Source organism: Protopterus annectens, chromosome 2.part1, assembly GCF_019279795.1.
Source record: "Protopterus annectens isolate FY-2018-M chromosome 2.part1, PAN1.0, whole genome shotgun sequence".
Classification (NCBI taxonomy): Eukaryota; Metazoa; Chordata; order Ceratodontiformes; family Protopteridae; genus Protopterus; species Protopterus annectens.
In genome coordinates this window covers 1,246,301,523-1,246,320,543 of record NC_056729.1, presented here as the reverse complement: position 1 = coordinate 1,246,320,543, position 19,021 = coordinate 1,246,301,523, and positions in this window count along the sequence as shown.

Genomic DNA, 19,021 nt, shown 5'->3' with positions numbered 1-19,021 from the left:
GGTTAGACAGTTGAAGTCTGTAAACTGGGAGGCCTCCGTGGTGCAACAGTTAGCCTTGCCACTCACAGCAAGAGGTTTTCCGGTTTGATTCTCAGGTGGAGTGCCTTCAGTGCAGAGTCTGCATGTCCTCCCTGCAGTCACATGGGTTTCCTCCATGTACTCTGGTTTCCTTCCACATTCCAGAGACATGCTGCAAGTGGATTGGACACTCTAAATTGGCCCTAGGTGTGAGTGTGTGCCTTCTGAGGTAGGTTGGGCACTGGGCTGGCAACTCAACACCTTAAAACTCTACTGCCAATCATTCTGCGGACCATTGTTCCATTGTGGTGACCCCTAACGGGAAAAGCCAAAAGGAGAAGAAGTTGAAGTCTGTAAACCTTCCATAACATTTATTTTGCAGTGAGTATGGTTGTGTGTGCTGTGCCTGTAAAATAAGGAACTGTAAAAGGATGGTGAAAAGCTGAAACTGAATGGCTAATCATGCTTAATGCATAACATGGATTTATAAACATGGCCTTAACAGGTGCAGTTCTGACTGCGGTATATTGAGAACATAATTTCAGCATCTGTATTTCAGTGTATATTGAGAACCTGTGGAAGTTTTAGGATGTGATGAAGAATGAAAAACAGAAAAACTTGTTATCTGCAAAAGCCAAACTTGCATAGAACACCTTGATGCTGCTGTAAAACTGTACTTGTTATAAGGGTTGTTAATTACCCTTACACCTTCTTAGCACTACTGGGTACACCCAAAACACAGCTTATCGATTGCTGTTTTCACGATAATATCCTTTAAGTTAAACGAGTTGGATTGGATTCTACATTGTCTAAAGTGTTATTACCGCAAAGAGTAAAATGAATCATGTCCTTACGTTTGCTGCTGTTGGTCTGCATTGTCACACTGTAATTTTTTTGTCTTATTAAACCACCTGAAAGTTTTATAGCACACGTACACACACCCACACACCAAAAGGACATTTACAATGTTTTTTCTCCATATTATGTGTTAATCTGCATGGCTCCCCAGTAGAGACACTTCTTAGCAATAGTCCTGTAAGAGATGAAGTCATTTCTATATAAGACTCATAAACTGATTAGGTCTACTTACAGCAAAATAAAAACTATAAATAATATACCACTGGATCAACTACCATTAGCAGATATAGCTTAAGGCGGCCCATATGTGCTGAGTGATGGAGGGCCAAACAAGTAATTGGTAATTTGTCACGTATACAATACTGTGGAGCAATACTTATGAAAAACACTTTCAGAGAATGTTAGCTTCACCCTTTTCCCCACATTTGTGCCATTGTGGAGGTAGTATATAAAGTCAGGAAGTGGGGTCTATACCCACATGGAAGGTGCAGGGGACTTCTTCATGGGGGGGGGGGTTATGTGTTTCACTAAAAGTGGCTTTCAGCAATATAGTTTTACACTTATTGAAATTTTCTTCCCTCAATCATCATGAGCCCAGACTGACATATACAACATCCAGTCCTCATTACTTGGCAACTTTTTAGAAGAGAGCTCAAAATAAAAGCTCATTCATATTAAACTAGGATCTATGTATTGTTCCTCATTGGTAAAAGCTGGCAGACAGTTCTGACATTAATCCCTAAGAAGTAATCCCTGTAGTAAAATAAGAAAAATGTTTTACAATGCAAATGTTTTATTGTGTCCACCTACTGTCCTCCACACCAAACCTAGATTCATTACAATGAGACAGAGTATTGTCACCTGGGATTGATGATCCTCTTACTGGCAGGACTTAAGCAGCTAATGTAATCCCAGAAATAGTCATTTTTGCAAACTGCGACTTCAGTTTCTTTATAATAAGCAAACTATCTCCAACTCCTAAATGCAGCTTTTCATTTCCTCCCAAAGTCAAATCCTTTTACATTAACAATTTAGGGGTGCTCCCTTCCCCAGTGTCAGTGATCCTGTTATTACTGAGTATCTACCCATGTTGTTTTCTGAAATAAGGAAAACAGTACTTTACAGGCTACTGTGTGATTTTGTTTTATATGTAAGCACTTCCAGTTTCCCGCTCCTATTGACTTCCAAGCTTCTTTATAATGATTTCCCAACCACTCAGTGCAAGTAATGCCCTGATGACACTGCCAACCATGCATTCTAACAGTGCTGGTCACATTAATAAAAACTCCTGTCCAGTCCAAACTTCAGACAATGCATGTTCTATTGTTAAAGAAGTTGAACAAACCCTATAATGTTTACATTTGTGCCATTGAATGTCTAATTCTTCAATAAAAGTGGTCAGTCAAATAACACTGCTGGCACCCCAACTTAGCACTCCCTGAAGTTAAGAAAACTGCCATTAGAAAACGGCAAGTTCAATTTCTTGTATAATACAACCCCCCACCCCACCCAATGCTGTACAACATTAGTTTTTAACCTGCAGGTAACTCAGATTGCTTTACAATGATAACAAATGCACCCATTTCCCTATTGTGTACTGCCCTTCTTACCAATACTAGCACCTGCCCAATTCAACAATGTCGGAACCGGATGTGAAGAAACTTGTAGTGTGCAAACTAAAAAAGCAAATTAATTCTGTAATAAAAAATAATGAATTTCACCTCAACCAAGACTCTAAAGTAGCATTATAAAAACTAAATCCCTGCATTACAAGCTCTATAGTGATGCTGAACAGTGTTCAGTCTGCCAATATCAGTACCTTGAAATAAGGAAAATAATTCTATTTTTTTTTACTTAAAAGGAAAAACTACCATTTGAAATCACTCTCACCACCATGTGACTCTTACACTTAGACCCCCCCCCCCGACTCTCTACTCACTATTACTTACTAGTCAGAGTTGCAGGATAAATTTTCAGTTAAGTTCTCATCATGCATTGTGAACAAAGTAAATGCTTACACTGCTGGTAAAATGCATTTCCACTTTATTTTAAGCCAATTTTGACCCAGGAGGTCATACCTCCACCAAGACCAGCCATGTGGAGTCCTCCAAGGCTTACTATTGAGCCCGTTCCTTTTTGGCATCTATTTCTCTGAAATGAAAGCAAATGCTGAAGGTTTACAGCTGACACAGTTTGCAGATGATTACAAGCTGCTGGTTGTCATTGACTGCCCTGCAGACATTAGCATTCTTCAAGAAGGTCTATGTCTGAGTAACAAATGTTGTCAACGCTGTGCTCTTAAATTCAATGCTAAGAAATGTATAATTGTACCCTTTGGGAAGTCAACCATCCCAGCTAATTATCATGTTGGTAATATGGAAATCCTGTACCTGTTCAGCAAACACACTCAGAAGGCTAAGACTGCCTGCCCAATTACATTTGAATCACTATAAGGTTCTCTGCCCCATATTCCAACTGAAAGGACTTGCTTCTGTCAGAAATCCTGTACCTGTTCAGCGAACACACTCGGAAGGCTAAGACTGCCTGCCCAATTACATTTGAATCACTATAAGGTCAATATTGGCGTTTTTTCTCTTGTGTGCTTTATTGCAGTTTAACTGGGTCCAAAACGCACTAGTAAACAACCCAACTCCATTTATAACTAGAACTTTGCTTATTAATCGGTTTTTATGCCCTACATTTAAAGCCCTCTCTAGTATTGTGTAATTTAGCTGCAAAGAGAGACAGGCTTACCTTGATAAGGAAAAGAACGATTATTTGCTTTAAAAGGACTTGGCGTACTCCATAATTGTATGCTGTGCTGAATGGCTTTACCTGCAAAATTTACTACTGTGAGCAATTAATTCTAAGTGGCTTACACTGTTGAAAAAGCTATATTCTATGTGTTTAAAACATTATGACTATAGCCACACATAAAATTACCTAAAAATAACTAAAAATTGCTGTTAAAAATGAAGAGGCAAGCGCCATTATAAAGTTACCTACCTGGAACAAGCTAACCTTAGGAACAGTGTTAGCTCACTCCTCCCCCTTCCCTCTAAACAGAGGTTACTTAAATCCCTGCAGAACCCGCCATTTTTAAATCCCTAGTGCACCAGGACCCAGTAGGTTACGGTACGAACATACAGCATGTTATTTTTCCTAAAAATGTCTATCAAATGATTTTTCTGAGAACTAAATATGCATTTGCAACTTGAAATGTGTTGAAATTATACTTGTTGAGTTTGCTGTAATCTCCTATGCTCATACCTGTGCTATGATAGCTGAAAAGCCGGTACGAAGCTGAATGTAATATCTACTAGATGTGGAGCTAGAAACCAAGCTAAAAACTAAGATAATATCCTAGATTCAGCTGTAAATAAGTCCATTGCTGACTTGTGCAGCTCCAAGGAAATAGACTATCAGAGACTGAGTAGACATAATGCTGCTTAGAATGTTGCTGACTGAGAATTCTGTGTTCAATGCGAGTGCATGCTAATGTCTTTAACCGTGCTGGCTGCTTTAACTGATAGTGTACTGGCTGCTTTAGAGTATACCTAACTAGATTATCCATTTTTTAGGTTCTCTGCCCCATATTCCCACTGAAAGGACTTGCTTCTATCAGAAATCCTGTACCTGTTCAGCGAACACACTTGGAAGGCTAAGACTGCCTGCCCAATTACATTTGAATCACTATAAGGTCAATATTGGCAGTTTTTCTCTTGTGTGCTTTATTACAGTCTAACTGGGTGCAAAACACACTATTAAACAACCCCAACTCCCTTTATAACTAGAGCCTTGCTTATTAATTGTTTTTTATGCCCTACATTTAAAGCCCTCTCTAGTATTGTGTAATTTAGCCGTAAAGACAGATCGGCTTACCTTGATAAGTAAAAGTACGCTTATTTGCTTTAAAAGGACTTGGCGTACTCCATAATTGTATGCTGTGCTGAATGGCTTTACCTGAAAAATTTACTACTGTGACCAATTAATTCTAAGTGGCTTACACTGTTGAAAAAAGCTATATTCTATGTGTTTAAAACATTAGGTGACTATAGCAATACATAAAATTACCTAAAAATAACTAAAAAATGCTGTTTAAAATTAAGAGGCAAACGCCATTATAAAGTTACCTACCTGGAACAAGCTAACATTAGGAACAGTGTTAGCCTCGCTCCATTCACCCTCGCTTCGCGATGGGTCACTTTGAGCCCCCTCCTGCCCCCAATTCTCACCCGCCCCCAGTACAGCTAAATTTATTACACCTAACCCCTCCCTATATCCATCTACCAAATCACAACCTCCACATCACTGACCCCACCTTTCTGCTTCTTCACCCATCCCTCCCTTTACTGTTCCTCTTCATCTGCTACGCTAATAGTATAGTCCACAACCAGTTGCTTGCTAATAAATTTAGCACTATGTTTATTCACTGTCTTAAATATAACAATGATAACATCCAAATCTTTCTCTCCCCCTACCTATTATTAATGCTCTATGTACCATACCACCTCACAGTGTATGAACACAAACTCTATTCAGACCTTATATGCCCTAAATCCCAAACCTCCACCACTCTTGCTTTTAAGAAACCAGATAATTTTAACAACATACCCTCTTCCTTAGCCAACCCCCCCCCCCAAAATACCATAACCCTCTCCAACCTAGTTATATTAGCCAAACATCTAGGCAATAGCTAAGGCTTATTAGTAAAATACTGAAACTGATAACCCAACTGAACTCCAACCTAACTAAAGATGGTGACATCCGTCCTAACCCTGGCCCATCCACACCAGAGATTCCCCATCTAAACCCTAACAAAACTACATCATCTGACACTGGCTCTAAGGTAAATAATCCTGCCCACTATTCTATGTTAGAATTCCTCCTTAGCCTGCCATCTTAACATCCGGAGCCTAAATAATAAAATCCACTACCTCCATGCACTGTTAGCTGTCCACTCCCCAGATATTCTCTATCTTACTGAAACCTGGTTAAAACCAGCAACTAAAGACAGTGAAATAACCCCCCAAGGTTATAACATCCTTGGGTTAGACAGGAACTCCAAGAAAGGTGGTGGGGTGGCTATATTATTTAAGTCCAACCTCACAGTCACTAGTGACACCCAACAGCCTCCACAGGTAAACAACACTGAAATTCTCATCACCAAACTGCAAATAAATAAAAATAAATGTAGATATATTGTCTGCATCTATATTCCCCCTGGAAAAAATGTTAGCACCCTAGAACATATACTACACTGGCTAGCCGGCAACTACCCCCAAGAAACCATTATCTTAGGTGACTTTAACATCAACTATCACACTTGTTCTTCTGAGGCCCCCAACAACCACTTAAATCTCCATGGGTTTACCAAAACCATATCCTCCCCCACTAAATATAGCAAAAATAAAGACAAAGGTAGTATCCTAGATTGGATCCCTGATTAATGGTGACCCACAGATGCACCATCATTCAGGCACACTGCCTGATGACCTCAGTGATCATTGCCTCACCAACATCATCAAATTCAAAGCTGAGATTACCCATCAACACCCCTGTAAGGTGACACAAAACAGAAAAAACTTTAACCTAGATAACTTTCTACAAGACCTAAAAGCTACCAACTGGTCTGAACTTAAAGGACTGTCACTAGATGAGGCTGTGGCCTTATTTAACACTAAATTCCTCAATATCCTTAACTCCCATGCCCCTACTCGCACCATCCGTGCCAAAACTCGAACTGCACCATGGCTAACGAAATTTACGAAAACCAAAATGTCCAATAGGAACAAGGCCTGGTCCACCTGGCATAATACTAGAGACCCTATAGATCTAATCCAATACCATCAAATAAGGAATGGCACTAAAAAATCCATCATACCAGACAAAAAATATTACTATATCCACCTACAACAAAAGCATCAAAATAAACCCCAAATGTTCTGGGCTGGAATAAATAACCTCCTCCAGCCAGGTTGTACTACCACTCCCACCCCATCAGTTGCCCTTGATGAAACACCAGTGGCTATTGCAAACACACTTAATAGCTTCTTTACAGAAACTATCCGGACACTAGCCACCCAGCTCACTACTACCAAGCCTAACCCCCCTCAACCAGTCCCCCTCAGCCATACAGAAAATAAATCTGATAGCACAAAGCTTCCTGCAACCCATTTCTCCTTTAGCTTCCAACCTATCCCTACTACCCTAATATGAACCCTTCTCAAAAAACTTAAACCCACTTCCCTATTAGCAGATCACCTCCCAGCTGAATTCCTGCAATTAGCTGCTGATGCCATCACTATCCCAGTCTCTACCCTCATTAGTAGATCCATTTCCGAGGCAACCATTCCATCCATATGGAAAATTGCACATGTAATACCCCTACATAAAGGAGGTAGTTCCACAGAATTGTCCAACTATAGGCCCATAGCCATCCTCTCACCTCTAGCAAAACTTTTGGAAAAGTGTGTCCAGATACAACTAATGCACTACCTCAACCACAATAAACTTCTCAGAGAGTCCCAGCATGGTTTCAGACCACACCATAGCACCACATCAGCCCTCTTATCGTTCACCAATGTCATCAATCTTAATCGCAACAACAACATGCTATCATCTGCTCTCTTTCTGGACCTCTCTAAGGCCTTTGATATGGTCAGTCATCAACTTCTGCTTAGTACCCTGAAAGCTGTCTTCCTGGACCATCACTCTCTACAGTGGTTTCAGTCCTATCTATGGGGTAGACAACAGGCTGTCTTATGGCAGGACAAACTGTCATCAAATCTGCAGTCACCTTAGGAGTCCTTTAGGGCTCCATTCTTGGTCTCTTCCTCTTCTCTATCTTCATAAATGACATTCATACTACCATCCCAGTGTACCATCCAATATGCCAATGATTCCATGTTGATTTGCTCTTCCACCTCACCAGCCAATCTGCTATCCCTAACCCAGAATACTTTTAACAGTATTGAAAACTGGCTAACTGATCGACAACTTCTCTTGAATCCCAACAAAACCAAGCTGCTGCTTTTCTCAACCACCTCTGGATCCACTCTTCCAATATTTACTATTAAGTCTTACAATGGTACAATCATCTCCCCTGATAACCAAACTAAGCTCCTTGGAGTAATAATAGATACTAACCTCAAATTTGATGCTCACAGAGACCACACTATTAAGCCCGTCAACAAAAAAAAATAGGATCCCTCTACAAGGCCAAACCTTTCCTAACCCCTTTTGCTAGGTGTGCTAATGCCTGAACCCATCTTCTCTCCACTCTCCTTTATGCCTCACCAGTATTTACAAATATCTCTATAGCTAACCTCGGCAAACTATCTTCCTGTTACTATCATATAGCTAGATTCGCCACAGGTATGGCATACAGGACGCACCACTGCAAAAACCTAACTGAACTTGACTGGCTGGAATTTCCTTCCCTACTAAAGCTTAACCATCTCACAGTAGCTCACAAAATACTAAACCATCTGGACAAAACCCCAAGCCTTAAGAGTATTATTAGCCCACATAATGCTATCAGGCCGCTTCGTTCGTCCAACAAGCTATAAGTCCAAACCCTAAAATCCAATAATACAGCAGGTGATTCCCTGTTTGCTAACTCAATGGGTAAAATGTGGAACTTTCTTCCTGCAAACCTTACCCAAGAACTATCTCTTCCCCTATTTAAAAAAGGCCTCATAAATACTTAAGAGCTACCTGGCTCTGTCCATGCCTAAACCCTCATTATCTCAGTTCAACATTTTTGGTCTTTTCTTAGCTAGTAGACTATCAGCAAGCAGATGCTCCACTCATCTGATGTGTCATACCTTAATGTACAGTTATGCCTGCTGAGTTTATCATTTCTCTATACTGTAGTTCAACTAATGTGCTCTAAATTTGTGTAATGATTCTATTTCCTTTTTTCAATCTATTGACATTTAGCATATGTCTATGTGTTCCTACTGTGGTGAACTATCTGACATATTGTATCTATATCCTTTGCTCTCTTGGAATAGTATCTTACTACTACTATTAATATTATTATTGTGGGGCTTTTCTTCCTGGGCCTCCGCTGAAAATGGATATGTATCCAGTCAGACTATCCCGATCAACAAATGTAAAATAAATAAATATGCCCCTTAGAGTCAACCCAGTGGTCAGGGATCTGGGTACTCACATAGTCAGTAGCCTTATGGCCACAGTAGTGAAGAATCCTGTTATGTTGTACAGCTTATAAGTAAGGTATGGCATCTATGTCCAAAGAGGTCATTATCCCACTGCACTATGTCCTTATCAGACTAATCATAGAGTACAGTGCTCCCTTTGGTATGTACCTGACCAGGCATATGCAGCAATTACAGTGACCTTAGAGGTTCTTTACAAGGCATAACAAACCTGCCTTACACAGAACTCCTTAAAGTCTTTTCCCCTCTACTCAGTCTCTTACAGGTTGCTGAGGGGTGATCTCTGCCTGTCTTACAAGGCATCCACAAACTCCATACTTATGAATCTCCTACATATTCATAAGTCAAATAGTATCAGAAATACAAGGTCTAGGGACCTGAATTTTGTCTGTTACTTAAAAAGAACAAGCTGGAGAAACAGATGTGTCCCATAGACTGCCCCTCCTATGGAACAGGCCTCCCATCCATGTGAACCTGTGTTTGTCTATTGCCCAGTTTAATCACAACCTAGACCAGTGGATGGGCAATAGGAAATTTACACCAGGCCCTGGCACCCATGTCCCTTATGGACAGAGGTAGCTTATAAGTGCCTTGCTCTAAATGTCCTATTTGGATACAGGACATCATTATTCTTTTGGGAAAACTTAGCTAGCCTTAGAAAGGCCCCTAGGGTCGTTAGTCTAGTAACAATCAATGAATCTATAAATGTATTAACCTGTCCCCATTTATGAAGTGTGGGTGTGATTATTTGCATTTCTGTAAGGTTCTCCACATAGTCACTGTGCAAAATCACCCTCTGAGTAAGAATTGAGCTTATTGATTGTCATGGTTCATGAGCTAAGATAATAAGAAGAGCTTGCTGATAATTAGGACTAAATGTAATGAAAACTATCAGCATACTGACACTGCTTTTAATTAATAGAAAACTTCATCACTATAGCAAGTTTTATTTTCTCCCAAAATTCACAAAGTAGTCATTTGTTCATAGCTGTTGAGGAAGTGTAACACTGATTATTTGACAAAATACCTCTTTTCTACTGCCGAAAGATGTTTAGCTCATGTTCACATAATCAAATTCTGTTCCACGTATGAAAAATTCAGTTTGTACATTTGTAAGCGGTAGCATTGTTGCCTCACAGCAAGAGGTTCTCCCGTTCAATACTTGGCTGGAGCACCTTCTGTGTGGAGTCTGCATGTCCCCCCCACGGTCGAGTGTTCAAAAGATGTGTAGAAGGGGCATGCCTTCGCTGAAGGTTGGGCGTCGAGCTGGCACCTCGGCACCTGTAAAAAAAAAAATCTACTGCCAATCATTAACAGACCGGAGTTCCGCTGTGGAGACCCCTAACCGGGAAAAGAAGAACAACAACATTTGTAAGGGCCTAATGTACTTGTCAATGAGTTCTAATGGATAAGCATTTGATGTGAATTGAAAATCATCAATTTTGGCCTCTCTTAACCATTTTTCAAATTCTGTTTGCTCCCCAGCAGTGATATCACTGTTAGTGGTATTTTCCTATTTCATGTTTGCCCACTGTAATGCCCTTTTTAAAACATTTTGATAGCTGGGAATGTTCTACTAGTTGCTTTTTTCTGGTTTAATCCTTACTGAATTTTAACTCGAAGATATGTGGAGGAATCTTGATGGGGTAACTGTACAAAAACACTGAGTCGAAGGCAATCAGTTATGCTGCTTTTTGAGAATGCAGTACTAAGTCTGTGAGTGTTGTTATTTTCTTCAAGTTTCTGTTATTCTGAAGCTGTAAGGTAACCAGTGAAAACTTCCAAATGTGGTTTCAGGTTTTTAATTTAGAAAACTCGGTTTTGTAATGCTGTGAATATTGAAAATAAACATTACAAAGCATGCACAATGGTAACTTCTTCATAACACTTGACGTATTTTGGTCGAAACCTTTGAAAAGTCCAAAAGTTGGGATGTACGTTTTAGTTACATGAGTGCAACCTCTTTGATGTTTTCTGCTAAAATGTTCAACATGCTGAGTTCTTCAGAGTGCATCTATGAATAAGATAGTTGGCAATTTTCAGATTCAGCCAACATACAGCTTCTTCCATAAAAAAAAAAAATCTCATTTTGTACTGCCCTTCAGTCTTTCAGATGTGAAGCATTTTCCACTCCAAATCAATGATGCAGTGTCAGGTAAATGCAGTTCACATATTTATGGTAAACTTCTGAAAATTGACAAAGGTGTGTTATTACATTTAATTAGTTAAATGGAGCCACCTAACACTGGCAGTTGATTGATTGAGTTTCTTCAAACTGCTATATGGGTGTATTAACTGTCATTTTTCAGATTCAGAACCAAATACAATCTTTCTTCTCTGAGGGAGATTTTATTCTTAGTTTGTGAAATCATTCATATCACAAGGGCAAATTTACTTTTGCCTTGCCCGGGCATTGTTAATTCCAGCTGTTCCCAAGATGCAGTCACCCATTGTGAGTGAGTAAATGTATCTGTTTCCAAACTGCAGTGAGCATCGACTTGATTTTTCTAAGTAGGGCACACAGGATTTAAAATCACCTGCACACAGTTGTGAAGAGCTTTTCAACCTATCAAAAAATAAAAAGAAAAGAAAACATTTGTGGTGTTTGGTGCTATGAGTGTGACAAGCTTGTCTTTTTCATTACAATAATATTCATTCATCATTTCCTAGATTTAAGCCAAAATGCATTGCTTGTATTTTAGAGGGTTGTTTTACTGTTTTGCAAAAATCATAATTGACACCACATGTTAAAGTGTTTGCTGTCTTCTTCCTGGAATAGCAGCACAAAAACACTACTTTAATGTTTTTCAGTAAAATATTGATACAGTCACAGCTGATTTTTGACACCAATGATATCTGCAGCAACAGGGGACCTCCAGTTAAAGGAGGGCTGCCAAACCAGAGCAGGTTATCATATTTTCATATTTCTGCTAATAGTTTGTTAAAATACTGATAGCCAGTGACCCACACTATATTTGTAATTATTTATCTCTGAAACTGTGCAGTTACAGTTGATTGGTTTTAGTGGTGGATAAGTATATTTCCTTTCTTTCATTCTCAAATATCTACTGATCCATTTATTGATGTTACACTAACAAAACCTAACTATCTTGTCTACACATCTTTTATGCTGCAATACAGATTAAATGACATGTAATGCTTACTAAGCAGAAATTTATTCAAGTTGTCACCGTGCCTATTAAGGCACTAATGTCCTTAGTATCATCTTTGTGCCATTAAATGTCTCTCTGTTCAGTACTAAATGCCATGGCCCTTTAGGAGCATTGGATCACCTATCTACTGTCTGGGAACCAAGTAAAATAACCAGATCTTTTTTGTGCCCAATTTCATACAGCATTTTATATAATGCAAGCATATCTACCATGCAAAGTAAGTTTTAGACTGCAAGTGGGATACTGTCTTCCAATTAATGAGTTAAAAATGCTGGATGTTTTATGGTAAGCTAAATGGACATGCTGACAAATGTATCCCTACTAGAAAATTGCAAAAAGAGTAAGGCATTCCATTTATAGTTGTTTAAGCTCAAAAAGGATAACTGAAATATCAAGTATAGATTTCTAGTGTAACTCACTAATGCTGGATACAAGGAATTACCTCAACAGCTAAAGGATATTAGTAGATGAAGTTAATAGAAACAGTAATTGTTTCTGGCCTCGGATACATTCAACAGTATAGCATTTTATTATTGTCCGAAGCTAGGAAAAATTATAGCAGTCACCTGAATCTCAAAATCTTGTGATCATCTGATTACTAACACTATTTCATGCCTCATACACTGCACCCAAAAAGATATTCCAGATGCCCTGACTAAATTTGTCCATTAGGTTCATAGGTTGGTATTAGGCTATCGGCCCTAGGGCCTATACAAGCCTAGCAATAACAATTCCCTGGCTATTTCTTCCCACAGTATTTACTTCCCTGGACCAACATGATTCCCAGGGTGAATTTCCTATCTCCCATCCAATCATCAAGGTTCCTTTTGAAGAGGGCCAAAGAGGCACTCTGCTTGACATGTATGGGCAGTCTATTCCAGAGTCCGGGGAGTCTCTGGGTAAGGAACCTATCCCTCCAGCATGTTTTAGTCATTGTGATGACAAGATTTAGATCCCTGGAGCATGTGTCTCTGAGGGATTGGGATTTCTTTAAGTGTAGCATGTCCAACAGCTCTGGGTTTGACATGGCCTTGTATGTTAAGCAGAGATCACCTCTGAGTAGACGATATGCGACAGAGTATAGGTGGAGTTTTTTTAGATGGTCAGCATAGGGCATCTGCTTTAGGCCTGTGATTCTTTTACTGAGGTATTTCTGCAGTCTTTCCAGTTGTTTCAGATGTCTTGAGAGGTACATACCAAATGAGGCATTGTATTCTATAATGGGTCTAATGAGGAATGTGTACAGTGGGACAATGACCTCCTTTTTTCTGGGTGAAAAGCCCTTAGTGATGAGGTGTGCCACATAGAAGGATTTCCTGACTGTTGTGGCGATCTGGTTATTGAAGATGAGAGCACTGTCCACCTGTGTCCCTAAGTCTCTTATCACACTTTCGGTGTTTAGTGTACTGCCACCTATGTGGTAATTCACGGGTACATGTTTTTTTCCCCAAAGGGAATAACTATACATTTCTTAGCATTGAGCTTGAGCCCATGGCTCTGGCACCAAGCATCTGTTTGTGTAAGGCCCTTTTGTGGAATATCCAGATCATTTGTGGATTCAATAATGGCTCCCAGTTTGCAGTCATCTGCAAACTTTGTTAGCCAGAGTACCTTGGTGTTGGCCTGTAATTCAGAGAAGTCAATGCTAAACAAGAGCGGTCCCAGGACTGAACCCTGAGGTACTCCACTTGTCACTTGTCTGGAGCTGGATTTGGAGTTGGCTACTTTTACAGTGTGGGTTCTGTCAGTAAGCAACCCATCGAGTGACATAGGGATTAATGCCCAGCTCTGTAGGTTTATCTATCATTCCAGAGTGGAGGATGGTGTCGAAGGCATTGGTGAGGTCCAGACAGGCTGTGTGGACCACCTTACCCTTGTCCATGGCTCTGGAGACTGATTCAAAGAAGTCAATCAGGTTCAGGAGACAAGATTAGACCTTCATGAACCCAAACTGTGTGGGGTCCAGTGTTTGAAGGTTGCCAATGTCTTTGTTTATAAGTTCCATGAGAATATGTTCCATGGCCTTGCAGATCAGGCTCATCAGACTGATGGGGCAGTAGTTCCCGGGATCCAAGGTGGATCCCTCCTTGTGGAGTTGGATAACTGTAGCCTGAGGTGAGGCTATGATTAAATATGACACTTGGGTGAGGTGCCAGTTCATTTTGTAGTTCATGTAGTACACAGCCTGGGATGTCGTCTGGTCCCATGGATGCTGTATTCTTAGCTTTGGAGAGTGCATTTTTTACCTGTGTGGCCGTTATTACCAGAATTTGGCAATCTTTCGGTATTGAGATAGGCCCTTTAGGGGGTGAAGTTTCCACTGAATTGATCTGCCAGGATATTGGCAATATCCTTGGAATCAGTATATTTAATGCCATTCTGTTGTAGCTCAGAGCAGATCTGAGCATTGCCATTTAGATTCTTGACATAGCTATAGAATGCCTTGTGATTGTCTTTGGAATCTTTGGCAATTTTATTTTCATAACTAGCTTTGGAAGATTTTATGAGGGATCTCAGCTTCTTACTGAGGCTGGTAAGGGAGTTTTTTGCATCATGGGATTTTTGTCTTTTCTGCAACATTTTCTTCCTTTTGTTGTAAAGTTTATGGCAAGGGACCACCAGATTGCCTTCATTTTTTTTAGAGGAGAGTGTCTCGGTTCTATTGGGGATGGCATGATTCATGCACGAGTGGATGTGCTCATACAGTGCCTTAGTGTAGGATTCCGCAGTCAAACTTTCAGTTCCCATATGCATGGGTGTCATGAAGTTTGTCACTTCTCACTTGAGTAGCATAAAGTTGGCTTTGGAGAAATTTTTTACAGAGGTTTCCTTGCTGAGGCGTGGGGGTGGGATGTGGATGTCAAGGGTGATTAGCCTATGGTCAGACCTGAAGAACGAGGGGGTGACCATAGGTGTGGAACATCGATTTCCCATGTTGGTAATGACCAGGTCTAGGATATTGGAGCCCCTGGTGGGACTAAGGATTTGTTGATCCAGGGCATTGGAGTTTATGAATTCCAAGAACCGTTGGGCAAACGTGTTGGTACACGAGTAGTTTTCCCAGTTAATGGCAGGGTAGTTGAAATCACCCAGTATTATGGTGTTTGGTTGTATCTTAATATTTTTCAGTATGTTTAGAAAGGTGTAGTGAGAATCTTGGGGCATGGTGGGGGATCTGTAACAAGCTACAATTTGGATTGCAGTCTTAACTAGTGTTAGTTGCACCTGGAGAATTTCAGATGCATTGTGTTGGGCAACTAGACTGGAGTTGTGAATATCCTTGATGAATATGGACACCTCCACTTTTAGTGTTTTGATCCTGGTTTGGTGGTCGAAAAGTGTGGTATGAGTTGTAGCCTGGTATTGCAGGGATGGTCTCTGGAGCCTTGAACCAGGTCTCAGTTACTGAACAGATATCGATGTTCTCCATTTTTAGGAGTGCCATGAGAGAGTATATTATGAGGTTTAGACTTGTAGCATTACCTCTAGATTTTGCATGCTTGTACCTATTACAGTGGTGTTTTTTTTTCCTTTGCACTTTGCCTAAAAAAGGCACTATAGGAGTGGCAAGAGCCTTAGCCAGTAACCTGAATCACAGGGACAAAGCCTCATGGTCTGTCAATCATGTCGTCCCAGGCAGACAGATACTGGATCCCCTTTGAATGACACCAGAAGCTTAGCTAATTTTTGAAGTCAATCATTTTGTCCTTATACTGTGGTATCATTCTGGGCGAAGGCAGGATGCTACTCAGGACTAGGGTCATACCTGCCTGGGCCACATGATCTCTTCCATGTCTCTTTTCATGTAGTCCAGGGAGGTACGTCTCAAGTCATTCACTCCAACATGGACAATGACAGAGTTATATTTGTACTTGTTGTGGAGTGACTTAAGTGCATGCGTTATGTGGCGGATCCTGGCACCCAACAGGCAGCTGACTGTAATTTTCTTCTTGTTCAGCATAGTGACTGGGACATCAGTGTGCCTGACTATAGAGTCACCTATGAATAAAGTGTTGGTTACAATGCCTTGCCTTAGGGGTTGTTGTTGGGTTGCACACTGGTGTATTGAACTATGTGACACTTTGGTTCATAGGTAGGTACTAGGCTATCGGCCCAAGGGCCTACGTAAGCCTATCCAACAAGGTTCCCTGGCTTACACCACTCAAGAAAGTTATTTTCCTGTGTCACTGTCGAGCAGAGACACAGAAGTGATCCCCGGGGTGCATTTCCTATTTCCTATCCACTCATCAAGATTTTTCTTGAAGAGTACTAATGAAGAACTTTGCTTGACATAGATGGGTAGCCTGAGTATGGGAAGTCTCTGGGACAGGAATCTATCCCTCCAGCATGTCCTGTTTATTGTGGTGACAAGGTTTAGGTCCCTAGAGCGTGTAGCCTGGAGGGATTGGGATTTCTTTAGGTGTAGCATGTCCAACAGCTCTGGGTTTGACATAGCTTTATATGTTAGGCAGAGATCACCTTGGAGTAGGCGATATGCTACAGAGTAAAGCTGGAGTTTTTTGAGGCGGTCAGTGTAGGGCATTTGTTTGAGGCCAGTAATCCTCTTTGTGAGGTACGTCTGTGGCCTTTCCATCTGCTGCAGATGTCTTGTGAGGTAGGCGTTGTACTCTACAATGGGTCTAATGAGTGTCATGTAGAGGGGAACAATGACCTCTTTTTTCCTGGATGAGAACCATTTTATGATGAGGTGTGCCACGTAGAAGGATTTCCTGACTACTGTGGCGATGTGACTATCAAAGGACAGACTACTGTCCACCTGGGTCCCAAGGTCTCTTATCACACATTCAGTGTTAAGTAGATTGCTGCCTATGTGGTAGTTCATGGGTACAGAGTTTTTACCAAAGGGGATGACACTGCACTTTTTGGCATTGAGCTTGAGGCCATGGCTCTGACACCAGGCATCTGTCTCAGTGAGGTCCTTCTGTAGGATGTCCACATCATTTGGGGACTTGACTATGGCTCCTAGTTTGCAGTCATCTGTGAACTTCATTAGCCAGAGGCCTTCTGTGTTAGCCTGTACTTCAGAGAAGTAGATACCAAATAGGAGAGGACCCAGGACAGAACCCTGTGGTACTCCACTTGTCACTGCTTTGTCGTCAGATTTGGAGTCTGCAACTTTTACAGTGTGGGTTCTGTCAGTGAGCCAGTTGGCAACCCATCTTGTGACGTAGGGATTTATACCTAGTTTAGTGAGTTTAGCTATAATTCCAGAATGGGGGATGGTGTTGAAAGCCTTGGCGAGGTCAAGATAGGCTGTGTGAACCACCTTACCTTCATCTACAGCTTTGGTGACTGCCTCAAAGAAGTCGATCAGGTTCAGGAGGCATGATCTGCTTTTTACAAACCTGAACTGGGTGGGATCCAGAGTTTGGAGGTTACCAATGTCTTTGTTTATGAGTTTCATGATGATACGTTCCATGGCCTTTCAGACCAGGCTCATCAGGCTAATAGGTCGATAGTTCCCGGGATCAGTGGTGACTCCCCCTTTGTGGAGTGGGATAACTGTTGCTGTGTGCCATTCAATGGGTACAAAGCCTTATGTGAGGCTATTATTGAACATGGTGCTTAAGTGGGGAGCCAGTTCTTTCTGAAGTTCGTGTAAAATGCAGCCTGGGATGTTGTCCAGTCCCATGGATGTTGTGTTTTTGGCTTTAGAGAGTGCAGCTTTTACCTGCGTAGTTGTGATTACAGGGACTCTGCATTCTTCCTGTATAGATATGGACCCTTTAGGGGGTGAAAGGGGGTAAAGTTAGCACTGAACCTATCTGCTAGGATGTTGGCAATATCAGTTGGTTCTGTAATTTCCATGCCTTTGTGCTGTAACTCAGAGCAGATCTGGGTGTTGCCATCAAGATTCTTGACATAGCTATAGAATGCTTTGTGGTTGTCCTTGGAATTTGTGGCAATTTTGTTTTCATAGCTAGCTTTGGAGGATCTTATATGCGATCTCAGCTTCTTACTGAGGCTGACCAGGGAGCTCCTCCACTCATGGGATTTTACTCTCTTTTGCAACAGTTTCTTCCTTCTGTTGTACAGTTTGTTTATGGCAGGGGGCCACCAGATTGGCTTCCTTGGTTTGGAGGATAGCGTCTTGGTTCTGTTTGGGATAGCACGATCCATGCACTCGTGTAAGTGCTTATAGAGTGCATTTGTGTAAGATTCAGCAGCTGTAACTGTATTGTCCATCTGCATGGGTGTCATGAAGTTCACCACTTCTGTCTTAAGAAGCATGAAGTTGGCTTTGGAGAAATTTTTTACTGTGGTTTCCTTAATGGGGGGTGGGGACGGGATGTGGATAGCAAGGATGATTAGCTTATGGTCGGATCGGACCAACGAGGAGTTGACTTCAGGTGTGGAACACCGGTCACTCATGTTAGTAATGAATAGGTCTAGGATATTGTTGCCCCTGGTGGGGGTATGGATAAGTTGATCTACGGCATTGGAGTTTATGAATTCCAGAAAGCATTGAGCTAAGGAGTTGGTACACGAGTAGTTTTCCCAGTTAATGGTGGGGTAGTTGAAGTCGCCCATTATTAGGGTGTTTGGTTGAACCCTAATATTTTCCAGTACATCAAGAAAATAGGAGTGGGAATCCTGGGGCATAGTGGGGGATCTGTAGCAAGCTACAATTTGGATTGCAGTTTTGCCTAGATTTAGTTGCACTTGGATAAACTCGGATGCATTATGCTGAGCAACTAGCCTGGAGGTGTGGATATCCTTAATGAATATGGACAAACCTTCGCATTTGGTGTTTCGGTCCAGGTT